Source organism: Canis aureus, chromosome 35 (assembly GCF_053574225.1).
Source record: "Canis aureus isolate CA01 chromosome 35, VMU_Caureus_v.1.0, whole genome shotgun sequence".
NCBI lineage: Eukaryota > Metazoa > Chordata > Mammalia > Carnivora > Canidae > Canis > Canis aureus.
The window spans coordinates 13,835,243-13,861,191 of record NC_135645.1 but is presented as its reverse complement, the minus strand read 5'-3'; the positions used below and the strand labels follow the sequence as shown (position 1 = coordinate 13,861,191).

At 42.1% G+C, this 25,949-nt stretch overlaps 1 protein-coding gene and 1 long non-coding RNA gene across 8 annotated transcripts in view; one reads left to right on the top strand and one right to left on the bottom strand.

Annotated features, from left to right (window-relative positions):
• Positions 1 to 265: 265 nt before the first annotated feature.
• BOC (BOC cell adhesion associated, oncogene regulated) overlaps positions 266 to 25,949 on the top strand; it is a 120,980-nt gene continuing 95,296 nt past the window's right edge. For 2 of the 7 annotated variants that reach the window (XM_077884505.1, XM_077884503.1), the window contains exon 1: positions 271 to 611. The gene's annotated coding sequence lies outside the window, so the exon portion shown is untranslated. Of the gene's footprint in view, positions 612 to 25,949 lie in introns of all 7 variants that reach the window. The other 5 variants (XM_077884510.1, XM_077884508.1, XM_077884515.1 and 2 more) reach the window with 4 other exon arrangements.
• Positions 2,314 to 19,057, bottom strand: LOC144305566 (uncharacterized). The gene is made up of 3 exons (XR_013372561.1): positions 18,908 to 19,057; positions 4,918 to 5,015; positions 2,314 to 3,862 (listed from the first exon to the last, which is right to left on the bottom strand). It is a non-coding gene; the product is annotated as an uncharacterized LOC144305566 (long non-coding RNA).

Here is a 25,949-nt window from a genome sequence, read left to right as displayed (position 1 = left end):
TATCAAGAGAAGCTTCGTTTTATTAAGGGATGCTGCGGGGTTCTCGGTTAAAACCGCTCAGCCTCCCAGAATCCACTGCAGCTAGGGGAGGCCACGTGATCCCCTTCTGACCAATGGGATGCAGGCAGAGGTTGCTGGCTCGGGCTTGGGGCAATCACGCGGCTCCGGCCTCTTGCCCTTTGCCCTTTCCTTCGCTTCCGGCGGTGAGTGCGGACTTCCGGCCGCCATCTTTCGCCGTGAGGCGTGTGGCCGGGTGCACGAGGTACGGAAGCTGCCTACACCCTCGGCGATTCCCCGCGAGCGCTGCGCTGACCCGGGCCTGCCATCCCTGTACTTTCTATTACGGGAGCCGCTGTAGGTCGGGTCTGCGTTACGTGCAGCCAAACCTAACCCGGAACTGACGGCCATGTGAATCCCGGTAAATTCAGCAGCGATTTCCTGTGACGTGTTAGCCGTGGGACTCCAAAGAGGAGAAACCTGCCACGAGCTAGTGCGGGAGCGAAGGTGACGTAAGAAAACCGGCATCGTGCAGTCGATGTGTTTGAAAACAACGGAGGTTTTGTTTAAAGTATAAAATGGGAAACAGTCATCAACAAGCAAAACCTACTGGGGTGAGTTGTGTGGGATTCTAAATTATTCCCATGCCTTATCGTACACGTGCACATACAGGTGACGCTGATGCGCCCTGAACGTCCACCCTTCACACTAGGGATATAATCCGCCAAACCAGGAAGTCGCAGCCATTTTACCCTCCCTTAAGGACCACTTTACACTTGTTTATTTTCTCTGGTGGGGTCAGAGGACCTGCATGTCTCCTAAGTAAATTTCTCAAGCCTTTGTCAATTCCTGACACACAGGAGAAGCCCCAAGAAGTCCATGGAAAAATAAACCGAGTCTAACCAGCAGTGGTAACAAAGGGCAGTCGCGTCTGAAGCACACCCTGAGGTGAAGGCCAACGGGCAGTAGCGGCATTTTCACCCACTTGCAGCCGCTGCTTCAGCAACTGCTGCCTCTGCCCGGCCCTGATGCGCTCTCCCTCTGCGGCTTCCTCTCTCCCGTCCTGCCAAACTCCCCATCATACCTCCCTGCGCTCCTGGGTAGCCTCTGTGCCACCCGGCTTCTCACACACCATCTCTCCCTTATCCAGTCATCAGCTAAGGATGATGAATTTTTAAAAGGTTATTTGCAGCATCTCTTGAGAGGGGTTTTATCCAGGATTTTAATTTTTGAAGCTGATGATTGGATTAATTGATATTTTACAGAAACAAGGATAACTTGCTTTAAATTATTTATTTTTTTTATTTATTTATTTATTTATTTATTTATTTATTTATTTATTTATTTGAAGAGAGAATACATTCACCTGGAACAGAGTTTAGGAAGCTTGAAAGGATATGCACAAAGTCTCTCCCTCACATCTGTCTGTCATTTGTGTGTATGTATCCTTGTGGAGCGACTTTATATTCAAGCAAGTATCTATACCTGTTTCCCCATTTTGTTCCATAAAAAGATGGCCATACTTTTTTGTACTTCTCTTTTTTTCCCATTTAATATAGGTTAAAAATCTTTCCTATCAGCACAGGAAAAAGCATGCTCATTCCCTTTGAGCTAAAAAACTGTTCCCTTGCATAAAGGTATCATAATTTAGCCCTCTGTTGATGGACATTTAAGTTGTTTCCAAATTTTATTTTTTTCAATAATGATGTGATGAATAGCATTGTATATGAATCATTTCACAGGAAAGAGTATATTAGGATAAACATAGAAGGGAATAAAAAATAAGCACTTGTGATTATGGTAAGTATTGGGAAATTTCATAAAAGATACTGTTTTACATTTCCACTTACAATGTATGGCCATGCCTATTTCTGTAAATCCCCACCAATTTAGTTTATCAGACTTTTTGGACTTTGTCAGTTTGATGGTCTGCCAGTATATTTTTAATTAGTTCCCCTTATGAATAAGACTTTTTCATCTTTTTTATTTTATTTTATTTATTCATGAGAGAGAGAGACACACAGGGAGAAGCAGGCTCCATGTAGGGAGCCCAACGTGGGACTCCATCCCGGGTCTCCAGGGTCACGCCCTGGGCTGAAGACAGGTGCTAAACCGCCGAGCCACCAGGGCTGCCCAGATTTTTTCATCTTTTACACATTTCAGAGCTACTTGTATATTCCTTTCTATTAAATATCTATTAATATCCTTTATTATTTCTTCTATTCGGTTGGTAGTTTTTTTAGTTGATATTTTCTAAGTTCTTAGAAAAATTAAACATTTATCTGTGATACAAGGTACACATTTTCCCCCAGTAGGTCATGTGTCTTTTGATTCTGCTTAACAAATATTTTTTACCTTGCAAAGATGTTTAGTTTAGATGTAGTCAAACATGTGAATCTTTTCATTTCTGGTTTCTAGGTTTTGTTTCATATTTAGAAAGTCCTTCTGTTGGAAGGGCAGTTTTTTTTTTTTACCTTCTTATTCATGCATTATATTACAAGTTAATAAGTTCTTTATCATGTGGCTGTTACAAGTTAGACAATGGCCAAGAATCAAAGATTGGGGGCAGGGAGTGAGTGAGAATCTAGATTCATATTTTCTCTACTTCTGGCTGTATTAGGCAAGAGGACTTAGAGTACTCTGATGTCCACCTCATCTACTTGTCTGCAGTGGGCAAGTGAACATGCCCACAGCTCTGCAGACTGAGTGTATGTGAAAAGAAGATGCTAAAATGCTTTGGTGACATGTGCATAAACATTTGAATTTCTTCTCTTAGCATATCATAGTGTCCTGTCTTGCTGGACATCTAGGTAATGTCTATCTACATATGTTACTGTTTGTCCTCAAAGAAGTTTCTGGCATGGGAGGTATAACAAAACTCATTACAGCTAAAAAAAAAAAAAAAAAAAATTCTTGCATGCACATTTCTTGGTTGAGCAGGCTTGAGAGAGAGCCAAATTTAGACGTGTATAATGAGGCACCTATAACAAGCTAAGGCCACTCCACCTCTTCCATCCTTCCTTTTCCCCAGCCACAGCCTCCCAGCCCTAAGGGTTCCAGCTCCTTCCTTCAGATGAGGTCATAGTCCCAGGTAGGCACCTGAAGTAGGAAAAGCTGCCCTCCTGCAGCATTGGAAAACCTCCACCAGCCAGGAAGGGCAGTTCTGAAGATGGCAGCATCCAAATTTTTAGAAGCAACAGCCCCTCTCTAAGTGTCCTTACAACACCAGAAGACAAAGAAGCTGGCCACATACAAACCCAAACTCCACATATAAACCAAAGTATCTTGAGGATCACCACTCAGGCTTTTAAGATTTATCTTTGATCTCATTATTTTTAGGGCATTTTGAAACTGTGTCCTTCCTACACACAAGGTTCTAAACTGAGAGTAATGGCCAGAAGCCATTGGGTCATAAGATCACTCTAAGGATATTAGCCTCAGTCATCAGGTGCTCCCAGGGCTCGCGCTGGAGGAAAATAAATGATGGAGCTACTTGGGTCCAGAAGAACAGAGTGATGGGAAGCCACAGAAATCAGAACTAGGAATATGGGTGCCAGGAGGCTAGGGCATCTCAAGTCGGTGTCATTGACTGTATCTTTGTCATAGACAGATTCTTCGGGCAGAGTTAGAAGTGAGGGCTCAGGAATGGAGTAGGTTTATTATACTCATGATAACAGCTCGGTGTGAGAACCCAGATGATGCAGGCCTGGAGATGTTTGTCTGCTGCCCTACATTGTCACCAGCTGGATATGTGATAGAGTCCTTTACCATTTGGAGCAAGGCGCTGGGCTGGCACATGCAACTCCTGATCTCAGGGTTGAGTTCAAGCCCCACATTGAGTGTAGAGGTTGCTGAAAAAGAAAATCTGTAAAACAAAAAACAAAAAAATTGGGAGGGCATCAGTTACCACACAGGTGAGACAAGATTAGCCTAAAATCAGTTTTAAGGGAGCCCCCCTTGTTTCTGAGTTGGGTAGAGGGAAGAGGGGATTCATTTGAGTCAGGGACTCAGGATTGATGAAGAAAATGCTGCGTCCAAAGGAGAAGCAGCTATATCCAAGGGAATTCTAAAGACCAGTCCTTCTACTCTTCCCTGATTTGGGATTCAGATGGTTTGAGGACATTTTCTATTTGAAACTGTGGCAGTTAACTTGAGGCTTAAGTGCAAGTAGAGAGATCAAGAGTCAGGAGAGAAATGGCTCTAAGTTGTGGACTGAAAGGTAAAGGTAATCAGCATGAAAGAAAAAGTGACCATCCATTAATTCGGCCCCTGTTCACTGAACCCTGAGTGCCAGATATTATTTAAGGTGCCAGGGATATAGCAGTGAACAAAACAAAGTCCCTGCTCTCATGGTACCTATATTCAAGTGGTGGTGACAAATGATAAACAAGATATGTATGTATTTTTAAATACATATTTCTATATGTATTTATATATATCTTCCCTCCATCCCTATCTGTTCTCTTTGCTGGCTCTGTTAGTACTTTTGCCTACTGCCAATCGGTAAGTAATGGAGTGGGGATATTATTTGGGATAGGTGGTCCGAATGCTTTGGTGGTTCTGATGTGACATTTGAGCAGAGCTGGAATGAAGTGTCAGAGGAAGCGATGTAAACACAGAGGGAAAAGTGTCCAAGGCAAAGGGCACAGTGAGCCCGGGGACAGGCAGGAATGTGCTGGGTGCCACAGGGAGGTCCCTGTGGCTGGAAGCAAGGGAGTTAAGTGTGGCATCATAAGGGATAAGATGACAGGTTGGAGGAGTGTCGTAGTGCAGGCCACAGGCCTTGCAGACCATGATAAAAGTGTAGGAATTTGTTTTGAGTGCAGTGAGGGACCACTGGAAGATCATATAGTTGTCAGGTTATTGGAGGGCCTGAATGGCACTGTGCCATCATGTAAATGTGATGCTCCAGTGCGGTACTTATTAGCCTGAGAGATCGTGCCTTCCACACCCCAATCTTGGGGGAACTGGTTGTGCCCTTCAGCCACTGATTGTGTACTTCTGGGCTGCAGCGGGGCCTGAAGAGATGGAGAAAGCCATAAAGGCTGCGAATTGCAGGCAGCTGGGGAGGGATTGCCTTGACCTCCTACTTGAGCTGCATCTTGCACAAGTAAGTGGCTGTTATCCCAATGTTCAGAAAGCAGTTTTTGCTTCCTAGTTCCTAAATTCTTCCTCCTGACCTCTCTGTAAACCAGATTTCTGCTTACCAGAGTTCAGCAGGATACCTGCTATGTCCATCTTCTTCTGCCTAGAACAAAATACCAGTAGGCCCTTCACGAGCTTCTTCCTTATGTAGGAAGTGAGACATCCCCCAAATTCCCCATACAGTTCAAGGACAAGCTTTGTCTACCGGAGTTCAGACTCCATTGGGAAAACCCTGCACTCCACCTGTGATTCAAATGCATTAGCAGATACGCATTACAAAGGAACCCAGATTCCAGAAGCCGATTTCTTTCACAGGTGCCCTTCCTTGAAGCCTTAGAAAATGCAGGCCGTCTTATACCATTTGCATGTTGTGTGCATATGTGTGTTTATAACAGTAAGGTTTATTTCTTGCCTTATGTCTGTAGGATTGTGCTGTCCTCATTCTAGGACTGAGACTGAAGGCATAATCCCTGTGTGCAACATACTCCTCCTCCTAAGTATTTCCTACTGATAGTTTTTGGAAAATAGGATGGAACTCTGTGCTTTCTTTTGCAGAATAAACCATATTGCCTGTCCCACATGACCATCTCACCCTTATCTCCCTGTTTTGTCTTTATCATAAAGTTCTTGAACCCACACGTCATTATGATATTGTCTGAGACCTAAGAGAAATGAGCTTGAGCCCCAGAACATGAAACAGTATGTTCAGTATAGTCATGTGTGCTGAGTAGAGGTAAATATGCATAAATATTCACCAAAGAGGTGGCATTATGAGTGATTTTTATTTTCATCTTTTTCATGTCTATTTTCAAATTAAAAGATTAATTTAAAAAATCCTTACATACCAACTACCTGGAAATAATGTAAGAAAGTTATAGTCTCAGGGCGCCTGAGACTACCTGGAAATAATGTAAGAAAGTTAGAGTCTCAGGGCACCTGGGGTGGTTCAGATGGTTAAGCATCTGCTTTTGGCTCAGGTCATGATCCCAGAGTCCTGGGACCAAGCCCCTTATTGGGCTCCCAGCTCAGTGGAGTCTGCTTCTCTCTCTCTCCCCCTGCTTTTGCTTCTCTCTTTCTTTCTCTCTCTCTCTCAAATAAATAAATGAAATCTTAAAAAAAAAAAAAAGTTACAGTCTCAACCTCAGTCTTTTCATCTAACAACTCTCTATGAGGCAGGGCCTTCTAAGTTCTGCCAACAAGTCCTCTTTCAAATAGAGCACGTGTGTGTGGTAAGCACCCATGGACTGATCCTCTGACCAGCCTCCTTATGTTAGGCACCTGTGTGTGGCTTAGAACCCTTCACATCCAAGAGCATAGAATCGGGAGAGATTTCAGAAATGATCTTGCCTGATTGCCTGCACAGTGCTCAGCTCTCCCTGCTGTATCCCTGACTGGGGCTCATCCAGTCTCTGCTTCATCACATCTCCGGATGGGGAGCACAGGGGCAGGATACCAGTTATTGACGGACACTGGGCTTAGTTAGGAAGGTTTGCCCTGTAGAGTGGAAAGATCTATCCCCCCCTGAACTCCCTCAGGTTCTCAGCCCCAGATCTCGGGCACTTCACAGCTCACGGGAAATAAAGGGGGACATATGGGTAGAGAATGAAGTTCACATTGTTTGTCTTTCTGCTGTTTTGATTTAAGAATCTCTTTTAGTTTATCTTAGTTTCTCATCAGTGCTATCTGACACGACTCAAAGATTTGGCACCTTCTCTGTGTCTTCTTTCTTATGTCCATGGTTTCTTTCTCTCCTAGGTGAAAGATCGTCAGCTTATTTCTCCCCGCTTCATCCTGGCCACTTTTCTTCAGCAGCCAGCCCTGCACCTTTATGTCCTACACTGTGTCACTGGCTTTCTTTGACGTTCCCCCTCCTGTCTTCCTCACCCTTTTTCCTTTCTTCATCGCTCTTTCCCTTTCAGGGACATAGGAAAATACATTATAGTAATGCACCTCCAATATGTGACTCAAAAATAGTACCTAACTGTAAAACAAGTTTATGGAAAAACAGATTGTTTTGATTTTGTTTTTAGATTTTCAAAGTGATGATTATTTCACTGCTTTTTTTTCATTTTTATTGGAAAACACAACATAAAATTTATCATTTTAAAGTACATAATTCAGTGACATTAAATATATCCACAGTATTGTGCAACCATCACCACTCTCTAGTTCCAGAACTTTTGCATCACCCCAAATGGAAACTCTATGCCCAGTAAGAAGTCCCACCCAATGCTCCCCTCTCCCAGCCTCCGGCAATAACTGAACCATGTCCTGTCACTATGGGTTTGCCATTGCTGGATATTTCATGTAAATAAAGTACAGTATGTGGCCTTTTGTGTCTAACTTCTTTAACTCTGCATAATGTTTTCCAGCATGTTTTATCACAATTGTAGCATGCATCAGTGCTTTTGATGCATTCATTCAGCATGCATTCATTTCTTTGTATGACGGGATAATATTCCACTATGTGAATATACCAGTTTGTTTATCCATTCATTAGTTGATGGATATTTGGGTTGTTTCCATCTTTCAGCAGTTGTGAATAGTGTTGCTGAGAACATTTGTCTACAGGTTTTTGAACTTGAACATATGAACACAAATGCTTTTTTTTTCTGAAGTATTAATTTTTTTCTCCACAACACAGGCTTGTTTATTTGTTTCTTGCTGGAGGCAGGGATGGGTGTGACGCTACTTTGCTGATGCCCTAAGCAAAGCTCAGCCTGTCCACTGGCAATCTCCCATCTGTTTTCTGTTCTTGTGCCTCTTGATAATGTTTCCCTTCCTCTCTTTTCCCTGCACAAATTTGCATGTGCAACAATTCAGAATTCATACCGGCAAGTGGATTTTCTTCCTCTAGAGGTGTATATGTGTGTTTAATAAGTACAGTGAATATGTATAACTCAGAAAGGTCTTAGGCCTCAGTTCTCAGCTTCCCCTAACAAGGCCCCTTTCCAACTCAATTCCAGGAAAGCAGGCTCCAAGAGCTCAAGCCAGGAGAGGCCTTTCCTCAGGCCTCAGCTCATAAAGCCAAGGTGTGTCTGGGCCCCACAACTCTGTCAGACTTGGAACTTGAGCCTTCACTTGCTGGCTGCTGTCAGAGTTCAGTGCTCCCTGCCAAACCCTTGGAAAGCTAGAGGCCACAGAGAAGAGAGAGGCATCAGATTACTGCCTGCAGAAATGTGGGGGCTGCCCTATCTGACATTCCCCATATACAGTGTCCACACAAGCAACCACAGGCATCATCAGCATTTGGGATCACATCACAAAATGCAGTCTGGTTCTCAAAGATACAGATGCCATTGCTTCTTTCCCCTTTGCCTCCCCTACCTTTCTCCTGGGTTTGCCTCTCACCTCCCTCTCCCCTATCCTCTGTTTTTTTTCAGATCAGTCTCTCTGTTGATTTCCCCAAATGCTCTCTACTTCTCTCCTGTCCCTTTGATTTCCTCTCCTCCTTTCATCCTCTAAACTTTTTCTATCCACTCTGTCTCCTTGCCTTTCTCCGTGTGTCTTTCGGATCTGTTTCCTTTGACACTGGTCCCAGGCCCACTGCCAAGTTTCAGACCCATTAGTGAGGTGCCTTGCTGACTGAAACACAAATCAAGACTGATCCGGGTACAATTAGCAGCTGCTCGCACCTCATCTGGAAAGCATTAGCCAGCACTGAGAGGGAGGGAGGGAAATACTGATGCCAAACAGAATAGATCTCCTATTTTGGAACATGAAAGGATCCTGACCCAGTAGATGTGTAACTGAAAAAAAAAAAAGATACGGATAGACAAAGAGGCCCTCCTGAAAGGCAAAGATGAGTGGCCCATTAACTGACTTTGGGTATCCTTCGGCATCTATGCAAAAGATATAGATTTCTCGACATTGGACTCAGGTCTATGACTATCATCCAGGAAAAAGGGCTGTCTGTCCCATTTAATTGGGATAGTCAAACACTTGTGTGACCCACAAGTTTTCTGCTTCTGCTGCATATTGTGTTATCTTCATACTGCTAGAGGTCTAATGTGCTCTAAGAATCACCTGGCACTGAGTTAAAAATACAGATTTGGATTCACTAGGACTGGGGAGGGGTCTGAGAGTCTCCTTTATAACAAGCTGGTGGTGAACCACACTTTAACAAAGGCTCTAGGACAGTTCAACTCTTATGGCTTTGGTCAAATGCCTCTGCTACGGCTTCTCCCAGTACCCTTATCCTCCCCTTTTTTAGAACTCAGAATTATAATTAAGGATAAGTGATGTAATTAGCTGTTTGATGCCTATCTTCCCAACTCAAATGCAAGCTGCCCAAGGGTAAGAACCAGGCCTGTCTGGTTCACCTCTGCATCCCCAGTACCAGCCCAATGTGTTGCATATAGTAGGTGTTCAGTAAACATTTCACAAGTGAATGACCCAGCTTAATCCCCCAAAGCCCTCAAAAACCTCTCCTCTTTATGAAAGCCTTCCTAGTTTAGGAGTCCTTATTTGTATCTGCCTGGTGGCATTTGATGATTTCCCATGTGATTAAGCCCTGCAGCTAGATCATTAGCTGCTTGAAACTGAGACTTTATCTTCTGAGTTTCTGAACTTTTTTTTTATGTCCCTTGGAGAAACCTCCATCCCCCTCACTCCCACCCCATCTTAGTACTGGCTTGCTCTAGTAGGCATTTAGTGTTGGTTGATTGAGAGACCCTAGGATGATGCCAAGTTCTATTTAGACCTCAATTATAATGCCCAAAGGGTGGCTGAATTTTGGCTGGGCCCAAAGCCAAGGTTTTACATGCCCCAGTGGAAAAACCTTTAATACTACCTAACACATTCATAGAGTGGGAAGGCTGAGACATTATGTGTACACAAAATCAAGAGATGTAATATTGTGAGGCTCCCAAAGCAGTTATAAATCAAGCTACTCCAGAGGGTTGACTGCACAGCTGTGGCCATTACGTCACTCCTATTTTCTCCACTGAAGATGATGGCTCACATTGCAGGGCTTTACTTGCAGGGGTGGGGGCCGTTCTTTTCCAGGATTAGGCAGACCATTTATCTTGGAAATAACAGAAATCTGGCTCACAGCATCCTGCCGTAGATAGAAGAGCCTGATTTTGTTTGGGATTCATCAAATGTCCTAACTATTTTTCAAACATTGAGGTCTTCATGAAACCTAGGGTGCTTTTGTCAAGCACTTTCCCCTCGTAATTTTAAAATGTGTGTATTTTAAGGGACATTTAATGCATGTGTTTTTGATTTATTTACCCTTCAATCATCAAAATACTGTTATGCAAGACCTGTTTGATGTCTAAGAAACTTTATGAGCATTATTTGTATGTTTAAAAACCTTGCTTTCAGGGTAAAAAACAGGAAGTTGTGTTTTTCCAAAAACACATTGCCTTTAACACAAAAAGATTTGAGGTCCTTTCCAGAATCTTAATTTCCCAGGCTCAAGGGGTTTAGAGCCAGTACAGCCCAAGCTCACATCCCTGTCTCTTCAGGGAATGAAAGCATAGCTGGAAGTCCCAGGCTTGGCAGACACAGGCTGCCACACTTGATGGGAATTTGTGACCTTTCCAATACCCAACGGTGACAAAGTTTAATCTGTCTGGAGACTTCCAAGCATATTTTACAACCAGTACCCCAGATGTATGTTCAGTGTGTATTCTGTAAAATGCCAAGCTGTGGCCTGATTATCTTCTTAAGCAGATAAGGCATAAATCTCAGGGTGTTAGAGACAGCTTTTGAAGTTTGAAAGTATTTGGCAAAGAAAATCCTCCAGAATGCAGCTCAAAGATGTAATTGTATTGGGTGTATTTTCAGCGATCTAACTGATCTCAGGATGGGACATGAGGCACAGAATGTCAGATATCCCAGGTGGTCTTTTAAGGCCCTGACCCAAATTGGCCCTAAAAACTGAGAGCTACCACTTTGGTCTCTGAGTTCTGATACATGTACAGGTAAAATGGATAGAGTGGGTGAATTTCAAAGCAATGATGATGGATAAACACACAGTTTGTATGTGATATCTTGTAGAAACACAATGAGTGAGCAATAGAAGATATAAGAAGAAATTCTGGTGGAAGAAAAACTGCAGTGTGCCTAACACAAAGGAGAAACTCTGAACAGTTACTGAATGAGGAGTGACTGCATTTTGCTGAGAACAGATAACAGGAAATCTGGACTCATGGCTGTCAATTCAAATTTTCTTACCTGTTCCAAAGCAGTGACATGGTAGTTTAGGGTAACAGAACAGGAAATGCTGCTGGGCAGGGAGCAGTGGCCTATGGAAGCGGTAAGAAGCAGAGGCATAGGGAGGCTGATGTTCCCCAGGCCACGTGGCCAGCCTCCCCATTATCCTCTTCCTCTGCAGCCTTGGAGCCCAGCCTAAAAGAAGAAACAGAGCTTTGCCTGGGGATTGAGTCTCCCAGGAATGATACTCAGCATCTGAGTTAATCACTCAGCAGATATCACTGAAGGGCCAACCATCTGTCCAGCGTGACAACCATCCCAGAGCCACAGTGGTGGCAAAGATGCAGTCCCCCAGCCCCCTCAGAGTTCACAGTGTGGCAAAGGCAAGTGGCCAGCTTCCTGCCTGTCCAAGATTCAAGTGAGTATGGATGGAAACAGCAGGACAGAGGAGAGATGAGCAAGAGATGGAATCAACAGCACTACCCCTGAACAGATGTGAGGGGCAAAGGAAAAGGCAGCATTAATAACATCATTAACATTTCAGGTCTCAGCTTCCCAGAGGATGGTGGTGAGACTAGCACAAATGGAGATTATGGAGGAGAAAAGCAGTTGAGAGGGAAGATGCCAGGGTCAGCTTGAAACCTACCTAAGTCTGGTGGGACATCTCTCTAAAATGGCACTGGGGAGACTTTTCTCTGTATATTTTGGGCGAGAAAATGGCTGCCTCAAAGGTTCCTACACCAGCAACAAAATGGAGAGGAGAATGAGCTTAAAGGGGCTCCATTCTTGACTGATGTGCCACCCAGAGACCAGCAGAAACAGTTGGCTCTCTTGGCCTGGGACATGCCTAGATCAGAATTAGCACAGCAGTCTGCCTCCCTTCTGATCACCATAAATGTTCTTAGGATGAAAGAAAAGAGCAATCTCACACTCCATTAAGTAGGTCAGATGTGTGTGCTTCGGTGGGTAGTGGTGAATCTACATATGGAAAAATGTATTCAGAAATGCCTGACTCCAGCACTGAAATTCCATGGCACACATGGAAGGAATTGAGGAGATAGCCAAACTGACAAATATTCCACCCACGCTGTGTAATATGGTGTCCTGATGCATTTGGAAACTGAAGAGTAACATAACATGGTGGGAAAAACCTCCATAGCTTAACTTGGAGACCTTGAACAAGACTACATTCTTTACAGGATTTCTGTATCACTGAGAACTTCGTCAACTCCTCAGTATTCTGCAGAGTAACCATAGACGATCACCTCTGGCTATCTAGAATGCTTTGGCACATTCATTGTTTTGAAGAGCTAAATGTTTCAGAGAGCAAAGGGTTTATCCTTTAAGCGCCTAAACTTTATTTCCGTGATTTGGCATGAAATCTTTCCCTAAGGTATATAACTTTTCTTCTTACATGTGAACTTAATTTCACTCGAAGAATGCCAGTTACAAACTATGCTCTAATAAGAAATGTGCTGGATTGCAAGTTCCTTGAGAAATAAGTACATGCAAAAACTGGTGAAATCCAAAGGTCTATAGTCTATTTAATGGCATCACACTGATGTTCATTTCATCACTTTGATAATGGATTTTACTTATGTAAGATGATATTGTTGGTGGAAGCTGAGAGAAGGCTACATGGGAACTATTTCTGCAGCTTTCTGTGAGTCTAAAATCATCCAAAATAAGGTTTTTTAAAAAAGTACCTTGATTCAATGATCAAGTAGATGAAAAGAAGAAGGAAAAAAGGAAGGGGGAGGGAGAGAAGGAAGGAAAGAAGGAAAGACGGTGGGACTTAGGACCTTTAGAGACCTAAAAAGATATATGGGAGAAAGTGTGGAGTATCAGAAATGTGGAGGCTTTATAGGCAGGCAGGCTCTGAGGTCATACCCCCTTCCTAGCTTTGTGACAGATTTCTTAAACTCTGTGAACCTTCATGTTTACCTTTGTAATATCAAGGATAAACATACACCCTGCAGAAGACTGCTGTGAGAATTAAACAATATGCCCATTACACCCAATAGATGATGCATCACCCAGTGGATACTCAACGAATTACCGTGTTCGAAGTGCCCCTTAATAATGTGTGGTTATAATTCTCCGTCTTGTTTCTGTAGCTCTGATTACCAGTCATCGGGATTCAGCCCTCACACTGAGTACTCTCTGCATGCTTCCCTGTTTAATTGGCTGCTCCTCATCTGCTGTGAGCTTAATATAGTTCTATATACAGTATTAAATAGGCTCAAAAAGAGAATCTCATCTGTGAGTTGAGTATTTTTGTTTCAGCCCACAGACATTAATTTTAGCTGCTCAGAAACCTTTTCCTTTTGGCTTTCCAATTTGGGGCTGAATTCCAGATGAATGAGATCACAATATTAATAATAACCACCATTTATTGATCATTATAATGCTAACTGGGCTGTTTTTTACATACATTATCTCATTTAATTCTCAACACTACTGTATGAGGTAACTATTTTAGTCACTCACTGGAGAGTGAGAATGTCGTTCCTTGTCTGAGGGTCCAGAGTTAATTGTCTCCACAGCTGACATCACACGACCTGGCTAACCACAGAGCCCAGGCTCCTGTCACAGAGGATACTATAACAGCTTCCTATTCCTTCATCGCCATCGAAAGTGCTTTTAAATGGCCCACTCAGTCCTTAGAGTGGAAACTAAGCCCCTTTGGTGGAGAAGCTAAAGGGGAGGGGAGTAAGAAGGGAGGAAAAGAAATTAGTAACCAAGAATCTAGCTCTTTAAAAAACTTGGGAAGACAGCAGTATTGGAAACAGTCCTGTTTTATACTGTGTGTTGAGTGTTTTAGTAAAAACAAAAACAGGGTTTCCGCAAACTGCCTAAAGAAAGAAAACTTTCTTAGAGAAGGTTTCTTCCTTCTATATCCTGAGACCTCTCATCTCCTATGCTGAATCTACCTCCTCAGGCACAGCACAGCCAGTCAGGAAACATCTCTCACAGGACATGAAGCTGTAGGATTTGAATTACATAATTTCTCTCTCTCTAGGCAGTCTCTTGGGAATTGTCTACTATGCATTTTGAAGACTTCTTGTGTTCGGTGAGAAGACATCTGAAGAAATGCTAATGATCTCACCAGACATCTGTATGTGTTCATTGCTCAGAGCTTAAGCCCACAATGGGAGCCATGCTGGTAGACACAAAAGAAGGAAAAGAAGGCAGAGCATTGGGCTAAGAGGCATGGCATGGAGAAAATATGCCTATTCCATAAGAGCAGAGGCCAGAATCCAGCAAAGTTTCAGACCTAACAGCTGTAAAGTCAGAGGAGTCCTCAAACAGAAAAGGTTGCTGGGCCTTGGCACATATTTTGCAATGGGTTGTGGTGTGAGGGATGTTTGGAACAACTGTAAACAGGAACTGCTGTGTCCTTATTAGGAATAATCACTTCTTATTAGGCAGAGAAATGGCTGTTGACACTGCTTGTGACCCCCTTCCTCTCTCTGGGCCCCAGCCTATCCTCCCCATTGCTTCTGTAAGAACCCACTGAGGCTGTACATTATGATCATTCTTGGAGATTGCTGCTCGGCAGGGCCCAAGAAAAGAAAAAGCCAGAGATTCCATCTGGCTGGGTCCACCTTGATCCCAGCTGCTCACAAGAGCTGTTTATTCCTACCAACACTGAGCCTAGTGTGGCCCTCCTCCCTACAGGGTGGCCTTAAGAGCTGTCCAGCAGGCCTGGCAAATTTTGTCAAAGCCAGAACACTGGGCAAGATTTCAGGGGGGTGGGTCTGAGTGCTCAGCAGCCTGGATTTAGAGAGGCAAGAGCTCAACAGAAGGTAGAGGCTATGAAAAGAACAGGTTGGTGCCTCAGCTTCCTTGATGACAAGGGCATATAAACTGTCAGGTGCCAGTGCCAGAGGTCATTGCCCAGGGGTCACTGATCCAGTATCATCTGTACATAGGTAGTTCAAAGTATAGGCTGTGGTGACAGACAATATGGGTCAAAATCTGGCTCTGTCTCTTTTTAGATGCATGTTACAGGGGGATAAAGTAAGACTTGGCAAGTAGCTGAATGAGAGGAAACAAAGAGCCTTTTAGAAGTCTAGGCATAGGCCAGACTATCTCAGAGGAGGTGAAGGTCATTTATAAAAATTTGAGATTAAGGAGGCAGCAAATTTAAAGATGAATGTGAAGTCAGTTTTTCACATTTTGAGTTTCAAGAGCTACTGAAATAATCAAATGAAAATGCCAAGTAGGAAGGACGAAAAAATGAAATGGGAGTTTAGGAGAGAGGTTAGAACTAGATTCTTTTTGGGCAGCCCAGGTAGCTCACTGGTTTAGCGCCGCCTTCAGCCCAGGGCCTGATCCTGGAGACCAAGGATCGAGTCCCACGTCGGGCTCCCTGCCTGGAACCTGGTTCTCTCTCTGCCTGTGTCTCTGCCACTCTCTCTCTCTCTGTGTCTCTCATTAATAAATAAAACTTTTTTAAAAACTAGATTTTTTTCATCATTGATCATGCACAACCCTACTTTATTTCGTGTATTTTACCTTTAGCAATATAATGAACACTATGAACTTCTAGCCCATCTAATCATTACCAGTAACCCACACCTACTCAGGTGTGCATCCATATCCCATTCTTCCACCTCAGAGGAAACCGTGATCGTGAATCCTTGTCTAGAATTCCTTTGCCTTGTTTTATATTTTATTGCATATATATTCTTGTATAAAAAATAAATTGACTTTGCTTGTTTTTGAGCTTTATAAAGAATTAATACTATAGTGTCTTTTGGAACTTGCTTTTGTCACTTAATCTTATGTCACTGAGATTCATACATGTTATGTGTAGCTGAGCATCATTAAGTTTCACTACTATATAACATTTCATTGTGCGAAAATTCAGTTTGTATTACCTAGTGTCATTGGGCATATAAATGTTTCCAGTTTTTTTGCTATTCTGAACAGTGAGCTATGAGCCTTTTCTCATGTGTCTCCTGGTGCATAGGTGTAGAATTACTCTTGGGCTTATACTGAGGAGTGGAATTGCTGGGTCATATAGCATACAGATGTTCAGCTCTTCAAGATAATGCCAAAGTATTTTTCAAAGTAGTTGTGCTAATGAGATGAAGATTGGAGAGGTATAATTAGGGCAACTATTAGTCATAGAAGCAGTTGACTTTGTCCAGGGAGATAGTATAAAGCAAGAAAAAAAAGAGGATTATAGTCTGATTCATAAAAACATGTACACTCAAGTATTCATAGGAGGAAAAGGAGCCAGATAAGGAAACAGAAACGGGTGTCAGGAGCAACGGGTGCTGGTGGTGGCAGGGAGCACTACCAGGAAAGAAGAGACCCAAGTACTCCAAAAGAGAAGAGTTCCTTAAAGACTGGGTAACCAACATCAAAGGATGCTGCAGAGATGAGAAGGATAAAGGTAAAGAAAAGGTCAGTGATCTTTAAGAAGCTATTTGTGGTTTTGTTGACTGCTGAGGGTAGATGCCAGATTTCAGGAGATTTACAGGTAAGTGTGGAGGGTAGAGAAAAATACTGTAATTATAAATACCATTTGGACAAGTTTGACAGTTGTGAAGTAGATGTAGAAAGTTAGAGAAGATAATAGAGCTGAGACATGATTTTTTATTTTTTAAGGATGGGAAAGACTTGACATGTTTACAGATTCAGAAGTAGAAGCCAATGGAAAGGAAGAGATTGAAGCAGTAAGAGGTTCATTGTAGAGGGAAGTCTTTTAAGGATTGGGAGAGAATAGAATCTAAAGTGCAGATATGTTCTTACTAGCTCTATTTCTCTGAGAGAGGGAAGGTTTTTTTTTAAAAGCTTTGAAATGCATCAGAAATTACCACCATCATGGCAACTAACATTTTTTGAGTGCAACATTAAAAGATCCTTTCCTAAGCATTTAACACATACTATCTATCTTATCTAATCCTTGGAACAGTACTATGGCATGGGTACTTTTTATCATCTCTGTTATAATTTCCATTTTACAGAAAAGGAAACCAAGACCTTGCAATATGACTAGACCAGGCAGCAGATTGAGGCCACGTGCTCTGAATTATTAAACACAAGCTGGGAATTAGGAAAGTGGAACAAGCTTATGTGAGATGGCAAAAGGTTTAGGGTTGAAGGAAATCAGAGATGTAAGAAGAATGGAAGAGGTTCAGACTAGGCATCATTGGTAATATGATAAGGAATTGGGGGAAGAGGAAAGAGAAATAAACATATGGAGCTTCTGTTTCAGCCTAAGTGCTAGGCCCTTTACATACATTGACTTATTTCAATAGAAATAAATAGAGAACTAAGAAGTAGCAAGGGCCCAGGGAGATTAGGAAACATCCAAGTGTAATGGAACTACACAGTCTGGATTTTCTCCAGTATGCTCAAATGCCAGGAGCGGGAATAGGAGGACCACGCAGTTGAGCAAGGGTTGGGGATATACATAGTGTAAGCCAAAAGGCAATAGGATCGATGAGACCAAAGAGAATCACTTCCTGGCTAATGTGGGGACCTCGTGGGGAGGAAGACAAAGTCATGGGGGCAGATGAACTGAAAGGGAGGGGAAGATAAAGGGACTGAATTTCCCAAAGCGGGACAGAGCCAGTTTAGCACTGGCATGAATGGGAGAGAGTGGGAAGTGAGAGCGTGAGGCACAGCGGCGTTCCTGGTTTGGGATCTTAAAGACTGAGCAGTTGAGTGCTGAGCAGTTTGCAGTGTGGTCCGGGGTGGGGCTGACAGAGAATAGAATTTAAGTGAAGATCACTGAGACTGGGAAACCAGAAGCCTGGGCTATGCACTTTTTAGTTTATGTTATATAATCTTCATGACCACCAGTGAGGTAGGTGTGACTAGAGACATTACATTGATAACCAAACTGAGGCTCCCCTAACTGGGAGGAAGTGCTGGGATTTGAATCGAATCTTCTGTGCCTGCAATTCCTACTCACTATCCAAGACTCAGTTCAGATGTCATCTGTTAAAACTGAGCCAGGTGCCCTTCTGGGATTTCATGAATCTTTCTATCCCCTCGTATTGCAATTGTTCATTTATCTGTCCTTCATTAGTATATAGGATGATGACTATATTTCCAGTGCCTGGTACCATTTCTGGTCCAGAATGGGCTCAGTAAAAGTTTATGGAAATAATGTATTTGAAAACAATAGACTGAGACATACAAGCCAGGAGTCTCTATTTCTAACATTTGGACTTAAAGTCCTGGTAAGTTTGGTTTCAGAAAAAAAAAAAAAAGATTATAAAAATAAGATCATTGTGGCTAATAGAAGGGCAGCCAAGAGAAGCAATGAGAAGGGGGCCTGGGAAGGAGTGGGCTTATCTGGATAGGAATGCATTAATTAATTAATCAAAAGCCCAGTTTTCTGGGAGGCCACCAGATACAACTGAGTTTATCCTACCTCCATCACTCCCCTCCTCACCATAGCCTGACCCCAAAAGAAGGTAGAAAGGTTATTCCCCCTCTTCTACTTGCCCACCACAGCCTTGCTTCATTCCACATTCTTCATACCAACCTTTCCTTTCGCTGCCCCTGAGCTCCTCCCTTCACATGCGCCCCCTCCCCCGCCCCCCTCCTCCCCACCCTGCCATACACACACACTCACTCATGTCATTCCATCCCCAGATGAGCATCTCTGCTTGTTCTCTTCCTGGCTGCAGCTCCTTGCTTTCCCAGACTGAGAGAAGAGAAAGCCTGTTTTCAGTTAAGCTTTGGTCACACACAGATGCCTTTTCCATTACTCTTGTTTTTCCTCTTGAAGTGTAACATTTCTAATTAACTCTCCACAGGGGAGGAGGCCCTGTGTTAATCAGCCCCACGTGAGGAGGGCAGGGTCCTTAGAGGCCAACCCCAGGTTGCCTATAGCCAACCCCTGAGCAGGCTGCAACAGGAGCTTCCTTTGCTTTGGGGTAGGGATGGTGACCCTGTGGACACAGTTTGAAGGCATGTCACAGGCTTGCCCACCTCTGTGGCTAAGATCTGTGAAATGGACACTCTTCCAAGCTTCTTTACGGACTTCTGACAGCCCGAAGACACCAAGTTAACCTTGTCTAAGGACATGGAATTTATCTTGGTTTATCTTAGAACCTAGGGGAAGAGTTAGAAAATAAGGAGCATAATTGGAGTTGTAAAAATCAAAAGGATCTCCTCCTAGATCTCTACTTTCGTAGATGTCTAAAGCACAATTTCCCCCACAAATGGGGCTATTACTGAAAATGTTATGGAGAGTTCATATTACTGCCCATGTGATATAAGAAAATACACAAAGTTGCTTTGAAATCTGGATGCTGAGCAGTTGCCTTAGCTCAATTATTAGACCCCATGGATTAGCCACACAAATTCAGACTTGGGCCTCCAGAAAATGAAATTCACTTTTCATAGATTCTAAAGGTTGGCCACAATTGTAAAAACTGCAAGTACTTGTGAACGTCAAGCATTGGTTGTGATAATTCTTTGGTGTGATTTTTATGAACTATGGTAGGCCAGGAATTGTGCTGGGGGCTTGGCAGTCACTGTGAAGTTTGCCAGGTGAGTAATCGCCATGATTTTGTGTTGGACCCAGGACCACTGTGGGGAAACCCCACCTGTGCAGAGGGCCTGGATTCTGCGTCTTTGCCTAGTTGGAGCTGCACTTTGGGAATCCTTGATACTGGGTGTCATGGGCTAGAGATTCACCAGATTCACTCTGGGGCTGGAAAGAGGAATTGAAGCAGTACCCCTTCAGCAGCAGAAGGACAAAAGCAATGGGAACTGGGGTGTGGGAACAGCAGGGGGATAGGAGGAATTGGTTTGACTGGAGGGACTGCAGAGTCTTGTCAGATTAGAGGCCCAGAGAACTCTGACAAGCGAAGGACACGGGCTGTTTATAATCATTAGTTAAGTAGGCTTGATTACACCCTGAAAGCTCTGGGGCCCCCCCCTCTCCAAGGCACCTGGGTCCAATTACCTCAGGGCCCATCTACCTAGAAGAGAAGTGGCATCTGGCTCTGATTCGCAGCTTGACTTCACTCTCTCCAGACACTCATCCTCTTTCTGACATGAATTTAAGGGAATACAGGTGGTAGAGGGGGCCCTGGCTATTGACACATACCCTCTAGAAATATCTCACTGTTTTATGTTTACATCTGCCTTAAGTTTGATCACCAGCAACTTATTTCTGTGCACAGTTCACCCTGCAGCGATGACTACACAATGAGATGCTATTTCCCCCCCAGTTTTATTGAGATATAATTGACATATAACATTGTGTAAGTTTAAAATGTACAGTGTAGTAGTTTGATACATGTATATATTGTGAAAGGATTACCAAAATAAGGTTAGTTAAGAGATTCATCACCTCACATAGTGACATTTTTGGGTGTGCTTGTGTGTTCTGTGAGAACTTTCAAGATTTACTGTCTTAGAAGCTTTCAGGTATACTATACAGCACTGTTAACGGTAGTCACCATGCTGTATGTTAGATCCCCAGGACTTACTCATCTTCTGACTTGCAGTTTGGACCCTTTGACCATCTTCACACATTCCTCCTTCATTACCCTCACCCCTATGCCTAGGCAACCAATCCACTCTCAGTTCCTATGAGTTCAGTTTCTTTATATTCCCATGTAAATGAAATTATACCTGATTTGTCTTTCTCTCTCTGACTTATTTCAGCATAATAATGCCTTTAAGATTCATCATCCTCATTGTCTTAAATGGCAGGATTTCCTTTTTATGGTTAAATAATATTCCAGTGTGTATGTGCGTTTATCACATTTGCCCCATTCATCTCTAGACAGATACAGGGTGTTTCTGTGTCTTAGCTATTGTGAATAATGCTGCTATGAACACAGGCGTGCAGATATCTTTTAAAGATAATGATTTCATACCCTTCATTTTTTATTTTATTTTTAAATTTTTTTTTATTTATTTATGATAGTCACACAGAGAGAGAGAGAGAGGCAGAGACATAGGCAGAGGGAGAAGCAGGCTCCATGCACCGGGAGCCCGATGTGGGATTCGATCCTGGGTCTCCAGGATCGCGCCCTGGGCCAAAGGCAGGCGCCAAACCGCTGCGCCACCCAGGGATCCCACCTTTATTTTTTAAAAGTATTTATTTGAGCGTGAGCAAGCATGAACAGGGGGGAGGGGCAGAGGGAGAAGCAGACTCCCTGTTCAGCAGGGAAGCCTGCAGTGGAGCTAGATCCCAGAACCCTGAGATCATGACCTGAGCCCAAGGCAGTCACTTGATCAACCAACTGAGCCACCCAGGCACCCTCCTTTTCTTTTCTCTTTTCTTTTCTTTTCTTTTCTTTTCTTTTTCCTTTTCTTTTTCTTTTTCTTTTCTTTTCTTCTTTTCTTTTCTTTTTCCTTTTCTTTTTCTTTTTCTTTTTCTTTTCTTTTCTTCTTTTCTTTTCTTTTTCTTTTCTTTTCTTTTCTTTTCTTCTTTTTCCATTTCCTTCAGATATATACCCAGAAGTAGGATTATTCAGTAGTTCTATTTTTAATTTTTAAAGGAACTTCCGTACTGTTTTTCTGAGTGACTGCACCAATTTATATTTCCACCAACAGTGCTCGAGGGTTCCCTTTTCTCCATCTTTTCACCGATGCTTGTTATCTCTTGTCTTTTTGATAATAGCCATTCTGACAGGTGTGGGGTGATATCTCACTGTGGCTTTGATTTGCATGATTTGATAATTAGTGATGTTGAGGATCTTTCTATGTACCTATTGGCTATTTGTATATCTCCTTTGGAAAATTTTTCAGATTCTTTGCCCATTTTAAAAATCAGTAAAAATCAGACTTTTTGTGTGGTTTTTGGTTTTTTGGGTATTTTAGCTATGGAATTGTATGGCTTCCTTATATGCTTTGAATATTAACCCCTTATATACAATTTAGAAATATTTTCTCCCACTCTGTTAGGTTGCCTTTTCATTTTGTTGATAGTTTTCTGTCCTGTGTAGAAAGAAGCTCTTCAGTTTGATGTAGTCCCACTTGTTTATTTTTGTTTTGGGTACTTGTGCTTTTGGTGTCATATCCAAAAAATGATTGCCAAAACCAATGTCAAGGAGCTTTTTCTCTCTGTTCTAGGAGTTTTATGGTCTCGGGTATTACATTTACATCTTTGATCCATTTCAAGTTAATTTGTGTAAGTGGTGTAAAATAAGGGTCCAGTTTCATTCTTTTGTGTGTGGATTATTTTAAGGATACAAATTTAAATCTTTAGGAAATAGAAGAGTGGACTGGGCAATATACAGTGCATATTCATTGTGTTCAGATCACATGAATGGGCACTTTGCAGACAAAATAGAAAAATATAGTCTGAGATGTTAGGGTGTAAACTTTCTAAATGAAAAGACAACTCACTCGTGGAAAGTATAATTAGATGCTTAAACATGGAGACTTAGGGAGGGCATCTGGATCTCCTTTTGATATGCTAGTTAGAGAAAGATTCTCTGAAATGATACATTTAAGCAAAGATCTAAAATATAAAAAAGAGCCAGCTTTAGAAAGAACAGGTGGAAATACTTTCCAGGAGAGAAACCAGAATGTGCCAAGTTCCTGAGGTTGAAAAGAGTTTGTTCAAAGAAGTTAAAGACCAGTGTGATTAAAGTTTGTTTTCCAAAACATAATGAGTTAACATTATATGTAAAATTTTGTTTACTGTATTTTTACTTAATATAAAAATGCATTTTCTGTGTTTTTTCAAAAATACAGTTTTAATGATTTAATTCCATTCTATAAATAATATAATATGCATAATTATACTCTTCAAAAAACAATGTTTCCAGCTTTTTGCTTTTACAAATAATGGCAACATAGGCAGCTTCATACGTAAATACATAAATATACATATATACATAAATATTTGCCTGAACTTTTTTACTTTTCCCTAGGAAAGGTTGCCAGGAGTGTAATAACTATTTGGTAGATAAACATTTCAAAACCAAATTTCTCTCCAGAAAGTTGACCTATACTACTCTTTCATCAGCAGTATATGGAGTCCATTCCAGAGGCATTGATAATTTGAGCAGGATTTTAAAAGGTTAACTATTAAATAGAAATCTTCTGTTATTAACTTTAAATTACTAAGGAATGTTAGAATAGAAGTTGCTTCAAAGTGTATAAACTCAAGGTGCATGAGTGGCTCAGTTGGTTAAACATCTGCCTTTGGTTCAGGTCATAATCCCAGGATCCTGGGTTTGAGCCCCAGGTAGGGCTCCATGCTCAGTTGGGAGCCTGTTTCTCCCTCTGTCTTTGCCCTTCCTCCCCACCACTTGTGCTCTCTTGCACTCTCAAATAAATAAAATCTTTTTAAAAAGTAAACTGAAATATATGTGTAAATAAATCAGTATAAGATAAAAGTGGTATCTCAATACATGGCTTTGGGAAAATTGTTTATTTGGAAAAAAAATTACCTCCTTACCTCATACCATATTCTGAAATGCATTCCATGTGGATTAAAGAGGCAAACATAAACAATAAAGGGAAACTAAAAAAAAACTCTAAGAAAATATAGTGTATATTTATATCATAAGAGGAAAAGCAAAAAAGTCAAGAAAGAAAGCAGAAAGGAAAAAATTAGTAGATCTAATTGCATACAAATTCAGAACTCATCGATTTCAAAAGTCCCATCAACATAAGTTCAGCCTCTGAGAATAAAATAGTACACTAGAAGGTTTCTTAACAGAAACCGTTAACATACAGTGAGTGCTTGCCGGGTACTGGCTAAATACTTAATTTGCCTTTTATCATTTAGTCCTGCAAAGTGGTTACTATTACTATCAACCCCTGGCTCAGAGGTGCTGGGGTCAGCAGCAGTTAGTTGTGCTAAATGAGGTGGTATCAGTCAAACACCTGTCAACTCACCCAGGACACTTACTGACTCCAGACTCTGCTCCTCTGTCCCTCACTCTCCCTTTGCAAAACTTCTTCAGACATAAGGCTGGCTTTCTTGGCAGTCACCTGCCCATTGATGGCAGTAGAATATCACATTGTGATCTCACTTATCCTGAGGCCAAAGACTGCTGTTTTTTGGACACTGGCCCCCTCTGACTTTCTCCTCTACTGTCTAAACCAATCCAGGAGAAGTCACCATAGAAAAAGAAAATATTATTAGAGTTTGTATCACAGACCTACGGATCTGAGTCTCCACTGAGCTGAGACAGAAAACTAATATGTTTATCAAGAAAGATTACACTTGTCTGCAAAGAGTCTCTCTCTTTCAGACTGTAGGATAAACAGAGGGAGTCGCTGGCTGCCTTCTGGGCTGGTCCCTGCTCAGGGTGTCTGCACGGAGCAGATAGTATGTGTGTGCTCTGTCCACCTCTGAAGAAAACAGGCTGCTGACTTCATCCAGCTTCCAGTCCTGCTCTAGAGAGGCCCAGACTCTGAGCCACAGGCATCTTCCTCCCCACTGTTTTATTATAGGATGATAATCAAGGATGATTAAGGGGTTAGAATGAAATGATTTCTCAGAAAAGATTTAAAAGGCTAAATATGTATAGTATAATTAAACAATGACTAACACTGGCCCCTCTGATCCCTGAGAACCCTGTTGGGCCAAGGCATTGTTTAGGCTGGCCTTATGAGCCAATGATCAGACTATGGCTCACCCCCACATGGCCTCCATCCATCAACCGCCTTGTCCCTATTGTAGAAAGAGCATGAATCTAGACCTGGGTTCAAATCCTGATGCCACTTATTAGCTATGTGGTCTTTAGCAAAATCCTTGACCTAAAACTTGATCCTCAATCTTGGTGTCATTATCTGTAAAATGGGGATAATATTTTCTACCTGTTGGAAATGTCCCAAGGATTAGTGATAATAAGGTGTTTAATAAATAATATTAATTTATTTTCAGAAGAAAACTTATCTCCCCAGTTCTTTTTTCCTGACTTCTCTTTCTGTTCTTTCAGTTTCTTAATAATAAAGAAAATGAAAGTAAAGAAGGTATGTGGGTGAAAAAACAAATAGTACTAAAGAGACACTGATAAAAAGTACCAGTCTCTTCTCCCACCCTTCTGAAATGTAGCCTTGCTCCACGGAAAGAACTACTGAATATTTTCTTGTTAGTTATTCCCATTGCTACGACAATATGCTTGTATCAGCTTTATCTTCTTTTTTAAAGTAAAATGTACACGTGGTAAAAAAAAAATCCACAAGAAGAACCATCTGTGAATTTCATGAAAACATGTTTCAGATGTCTGAGTTATTGACTAAGGGTCCCAGCTGCCATGCTGTGAAATCCATATCCATATACAGAGGCTGCAATGTAAGCATACCAGGGATATGAAGCCAGGCCCATTCGTGGGAGAAGTGGCATTCCTCAGAAAGGCAGCTTTCATCCAAAAACTGGCCATCAGCTTTGCTGAAACTTCTTTAGACTGCACATCATCTAAGATTTTTTTTGCCCAACCTTTTTTCCTTCCCAGACCTGTGCCTTATCTGTCAGCCTCCTCTGTCTCCCTCCACGTTTTCCTTCACAGATGTTCCCTAATAAATGTCTTGCACTTTTTATCCTATCTTGGCATTGTTCCTCAGAGGACCTAAACTAACATAGGGGTACTAGAAGTGATGCAAGAAGAGGTGCAGTAAATAGCATTCTGAGGCTTACTCCTTCAATGACCAGTGGGCAAGAGGACACCATCATAAGGGATGTGTGTGGC